Source organism: Salmo salar, chromosome 22 (genome assembly GCF_965601325.2).
Source record: "Salmo salar chromosome 22, fSalSal1, whole genome shotgun sequence".
In the NCBI taxonomy this organism is placed as follows: Eukaryota; Metazoa; Chordata; class Actinopteri; order Salmoniformes; family Salmonidae; genus Salmo; species Salmo salar.
In genome coordinates, this window is record NC_138312.1 from 19,495,762 (window position 1) to 19,501,789 (window position 6,028).

At 41.6% G+C, this 6,028-nt stretch overlaps 1 long non-coding RNA gene across 1 annotated transcript; it reads right to left on the bottom strand.

Annotated features, from left to right (window-relative positions):
• Positions 1–726: 726 nt before the first annotated feature.
• Positions 727–2,783, bottom strand: LOC145862666 (uncharacterized). Its single transcript, XR_014382249.1, has 2 exons — positions 2,480–2,783; positions 727–1,725 (listed from the first exon to the last, which is right to left on the bottom strand). It is a non-coding gene; the product is annotated as an uncharacterized LOC145862666 (long non-coding RNA).
• Positions 2,784–6,028: the final 3,245 nt, after the last annotated feature.

Genomic DNA, 6,028 nt, shown 5'->3' on the forward strand with positions numbered 1-6,028 from the left:
TCTTTCGACTGATGACATGGATGTCGATTACTGCAGCCCCGCACCTCTGGGGTTGGGTTAAATGCGGAAGACACATTTCAGTTGAATGCATTCGGTTGTACGGCTGACAAGGCATCCCACTTTCACTTGTGTTAATTTCTTCCAATGTGAATGTGCACTTAGCTACTCGCTCCTGCAGTAAATCATCATCACACGAGCTCTGGCACCCCCAGCTGTTTGATAGGAGAACACAACTGTTGCCGCGTCCTCCAGTAGCGCACTTAGAAACAAGAGATTTCAGTACATAGAGGATGGAAGTTGAAGGTGAATTTTAAATTAACCTGGAAGCGAAAGAAACGCACACCTGTTTAGGCGAGGTGCTGGCTAGCGGAGTACAACACTTGAAAAAGAAAAGGAGATTTGAAGTCAACAACAGGTTGCAAGTTTTATATCTTAAAACTCATGGTATCCCCTAGATGTAATGTTATTGAAAATGTAAGTTACAGTCATTTAGCAAGTGTCAAACTCTATCAGTACTTATTTATCATGTCGCCTAAATTGTTTCGCCAGCCAGCAACATTAGCGAACGATGTCAATTTAGTAGACTGTGGTCAATGGTGGGCATTCAACTTGTATTCTGCCAGCAGCAAAAACAATGACGTCACAGTGGTATGGTAATGACGCAACCTTCAAAATAAAAGGCCACTTTTCAAAACATTAAAAACTGGATAAGTCATTCAAATGATATTGACTTTTAATCAATGACCACTTTTATTGTGCCAACAAGAAAACACATTGAGTAATTTATGAAAACAGATGAATACTTTTTTGTGCCAACAAGAAAACACATTGAGTAATTTATGAAAACAGATGAATACTTTTTTGTGCCAACAAGAAAACACATTGAGTAATTTATGAAAACAGATGAATACTTTTTAAGACCAATAATGAAAAATGTAATGTTGACACTGGTATGTTGAGAATATTGGTATGTTGAGAATATTGGTATGTTGAGAATATTGGGCTGTAGAGAATTTTCTTTTTACCTGTCTCAGCTAAAGTGGGGTGGAAATACTCAGTAGGGTCTCTTCTAACCAAATATGGTTAGTTTTGGAGGAGAACTGTGTCGCATGGCCAGCTGCTGGCTTTTCACTCCGTCCCCTCCATAGCCCCCAATGCAATTCACTGTAATAGACTGTACATCAGTGGCAGTCGGTGACATTTATTAGATGAGGGAGGACAAATGTTTTTATATGCATGGCCTTATTTCTATTACAGCGTATTGGATGACTTTTATTCATATTCCATTCACCCAGCTCAATGTTACTTTGATAGGTTTAGGCTACTACATGATACTCAAATTTTCCATATACCCATGCGGAGGATCTTATACTGAGCAAAAATATAACCGGAACATGGAACAAATTTCAACAATTTTACTAAGTTACAGTTCATATATGGAAATCAGTCAATTTAAATAAATGTATTATTCCCTAATCTATGGATTTCCCATGACTGGGCAGTGGCACCGCCATGGGTGGGGAGCAAAGCCGAGGCAATCTGAATATGTTTTTCCCCACTAAAGGGCTTTATTACAGACAGAAATACTCCTCAGTTTCATCAGCTGTCCGGGTGGCTGGTCTCAGAAGATCCTGCAGATGAAGAAGCCGGGTGTGGAGGTCCTGGGCTGGCGTGGTTACACCTGGTCTGCGGTTGTGAGGCCAGTTGGACTTACTGCCACATTCTCTAAAATGACATTGGAGGTGGCTTATGGTAGAGAAATGAACATTAAATTATCTGGAAACAGCTCTGGTGGATGTTCCTACAGTCAGCATGCCAATTGCACGCTCCCTCAACTTTTGTGGCATTGTGTTGTGTGACTGCACATTTTAGAGTGGCCTTTTATTGTCCCCAGCACAAGGTGCACCTGTGTAATGATCATGCTGTTGAATCAGCTTCTTGATATGCCACACCTGTCTGGTGGATGGATTATCTTGACAAAGGAGAAATGCTCACTAACAGGGATGTAAACAAAGAATGTGCACAAAATTTGAGAGAAATAAGCGTTTTGTGCATATGGAATGAAACATGGGACCAATACTTTACATGTTGCGTTCATATTTTTGTTTGGTATATATCCTAGCCTATGAATGAAAGTTTACAACGAGAGAAAAATTGGTTACAGACAGGGACACATTCAATACCGCCTTGCACACGTACTCTCGCCTGCATCTAGCTGATCTAGGGTGTAACCATTAGTCCAACAGTTGCAAACAAGAGTTTCTATTGGATTAAATCAGCATTGGACTAATTGGACTAATTCATCGTTTTGTTCGTTCTGTTTGCTTCCGTTTAAGAAACGTTTTTCAACAGAATCAGCAGAATGATCACACGCAAACACAGTTCACATTCATAGCAGCCACATAGAAACAGCATGATAATTTTGCTCATTGTAAAATTCCTTCATGCATCTATGCGCTCTCCTCCTCTTACCTCTTACCTTCGTTTGTGGACTTCAGTGCACAACACATCAGTTGTCTGTGACCAGGCGAAAAAAAATGTTCCAAGCCAAACCTTCATATCATAACCACTAACCGCTAACCGCTACACACAGCCTACATTGTTGTCACCATATTAGCTAACATCATAGTCAACATAGCTACTAGAACTAACACGTTAGTAAACTGTGTCGTGGAAAATTATCTTAAGAATAACACTTCTTACAAGAACTTGTAAATTCAATATAGACTTTAATACAGAGTAGTAAAGCCGAGCCGGTCCGCGGAGAACAACTGCCTTCCTTAGGCCCCGGCTCTGCTTTTATGCATATACAATACATAGGTCCATCCTTTATGTAAATGAAGTAAAACCCCCTATGCGTTCTGTCACCTATTCCTTTCAACCCAATGGATAACGCCTATATCTGCTTTTAGCTCTAACATATTGATGGCTAGACTCTCCTTATATGGATATGAAAATAATGCCTGCATTGCATGCTTACGCTTGGCATATATTTAGACATACATACAGCTTGCTTGGCCTTTACGTGGTTCCTGCTTGGGGATGTATATCCATCTGTTATTTCCACTCAGGGCCTGCTGTCAGTCTCCTCTTTCGCTAGCTAATGTATTTCTATCTTTCTTTCCTCAGCAAGTCTACCTTTCTCCCACAACTGCTACAATCATGAAGTACAGTGTACAGTCAGCAAGCAGTTTAGCAGTTACCCCCGGCGAACCCTGGTTGCAATACATTAATTAAAACCTAAAGCTTACCTTGACTTGGAAGAGTTCCAGTGTTGGATAGCCATATCCAGCTAGCTAACATAGCACCCCTCTCTGTTTGAGTAGGCTAAACTAGCTAGCTGCATTCGCTAGCTAAGTGAAAGTGAAAAATAAAATACAATGAAATATAGCTAGCTGTCTTTCTTGCTTCTCCTAAATAAATTTTTTCAAAACTGTATTTTTCTCTTTCTAATGAGTCAACTACTCACCACATTGGGTACTAGATTCATTGTCTGATCCTTTGATTGGGTGGACAACATGTCAGTTCATGCTGCAAGAGCTCTGATAGGTTGGAAGACGTCCTCTGGACGTTGTCTTAATTTCTGAGTAAGTCTATGGAACGGGGTGAGAACCATGAGCCTCCTAGGTTTTGTATTGAAGTCAATGTACCCAAAGGAGGACGGAAACTAGCTGTCCACCAGCAACAACATGGTGCTACCCTACAGAGTGCTATTGAGGCTACTGTAGACCTTCATTGCAAATCTGTGTTTTAATCAATTATTTAGTGACGTGAATATATTTAATATAGTTCTATCTACAAATTATTACTTTTTTTTTTTTTTACTATTTTTATTTGTATGAAATTCACTGAGGATGGTCCTCCCCTTCCTCTGAGGAGCCTAAACTGCTGTACATTAGATACATATTGGCTTGTAGAAAACCAGTAGGGTCAGTAGGGTCTCTACTAACCAGATAGCACTTATTTCTCCACCCCCTCCAGTGTTGGAATGCTTAGCTAGCTACCTACTAACTTTGGATGCTTATTTTGTAAGGCAGATATCTACAGATGTGTCTGAAGATGGAAGAAAAGCAAGTGCACCAAAACCATCCCCATGGGTTTGGTGTAGACTATTTTTGTCACATACCCCAAGCAAACCTGCAGAACACAAGTTACCCCCACTGCAACAGAGGAGCAAACTCGCCCCACGTCAGAAAGTACCCTGGGCCTCATTTATAGCCTCATTTATAGCCGCTTCCTAAGTGTAACACTAAACATCTGCATGCACCATTTCTGAAAACACACAAAAATATAGAGATTTGTCAACTTGGAGCACGCCATACATACGCTTGTTTCCGGTCATGCTAGAAAGGATCAAGCTTTTGTCATATTAACGTCAAAAGTTCAAATGTTTAGCATTTTAACCCTAACTTTTTTCCTAACCTTAACTTAATTCTCTTAACCTGCTGCGTAGGGTTCTCCTAACCTGCTATGAAACGTCTAATCTGATGTTAATTTGACAAAAACTGGATTACCCTTCTAGCCATGACCATGTTTCCCCATTATAAATCAGACCTGTCGTTAAAGTTGGAGATTTCCGAGTTCCCAGTTGTTGTGAACACAGCGTCTAGAACTGTGATCCAAGTGTGCAATGAGTCCAACACTCCTAACTGGGAAACTGTTACCCAGGGCCTCTGTTGGATAATGAACATAACACTGAAATACATCAGCTACTTTACATTTGTGTATGTGTAAATATGTATTGGTATATTCTGTCAATAACAATTTATTTATTCTGTATTATGTTGCTCAGTAGCCACCTTCTGGACTCCGTCTGACCTGCACAACCTGGTTAAGAGGGACAAGTGTAGCACATGGATGTGTGAAACTTCAGAAGGCTGGTCACGTGTGCTAGCAAGGCAGAGGTCCTAAGTTCACGCTAGGTACGGGCTGAATCAGGAGGAAGTGGTACTCGCTAAGCAAAGCAGTGTGATGTCCTTTACACAAACATGCATCCAGCACCAGCAGAAACCTGAGTTGTTTGCCCAGGTGTGTAAATCTGTGAGGGTCACAGCTAAATACACACACACACACACACACACACACACACACACACACACACACACACACATATGTGTTGGGAGCAGGTCCCAGGGGAATGAACACCCAACTGAACTCTTTCCAGAAGCTGTTGATCCCACACTGCCTGAGGGCTGATAACATGACTCACAACCTGCAGGTCTTTGTGTCTGCTCAGCTGGGTCAGCGCTTCATAAAGCCACAGGTGGTGTACCAGCACTGTTTCACATTTGCCTTTCCGGACAGTGAAGACATCGAAGTTGCATTTTCCTCATTGCCACTGTCAATGCCATCTATGGTTTATATTTGGTTTGGCCTGTATCCATCTCAGTGTAAACACTTTGCTACCAGGTTTATTCTAAAGCCATTTGGTTTAAATATTTACAATCACTGCAGAGCTCATCAGATTTTTTTTCTCCAATGTAGCTCACCTCATTGTTTATTTGATGTTTCTCAAACACCCTTCTGTACTGTACCTCTCTCCTTCCTCCATTCCTCCCTCCCTACCGCCCTCCCTCTTTCCTTCCTTCCATCTCTCCCTCAGGCTTCAGATAGGTCTGCCTCTACCCTGGTACTGACCCAGCCTCTGACCTCTTAAATTTGCTGACGTCATCAAGTTCTACAAGATGAGTGCCATCTCCCTGGGCCAGGGGCAGGTCAGCAGGGCCTGGGGAATGCCTGGAAAAATTCACTATTCACACCCAAGGGACAGCCCACTATAAATCAGTCCTCTCAATGAGAACTCTCATTTGTTATGCTAAGAATAGCTTAGTCTCCCCACCTCAGTGCTAATTAACAGTCTATTTCTAGCCAGAGGACTACTCTGTTTCCTGTATCCCCTACTAAAGAAATGCTACGTTCACCATCACTAAGAGTGCAAGCCAGTCTGAGAAATAACTGAGAAAGAGCTAGGCCCAGGCTCAAAGTCATGAGGTTTGAACCTAAGCCTGTCCATGTTGGTATCATCTGA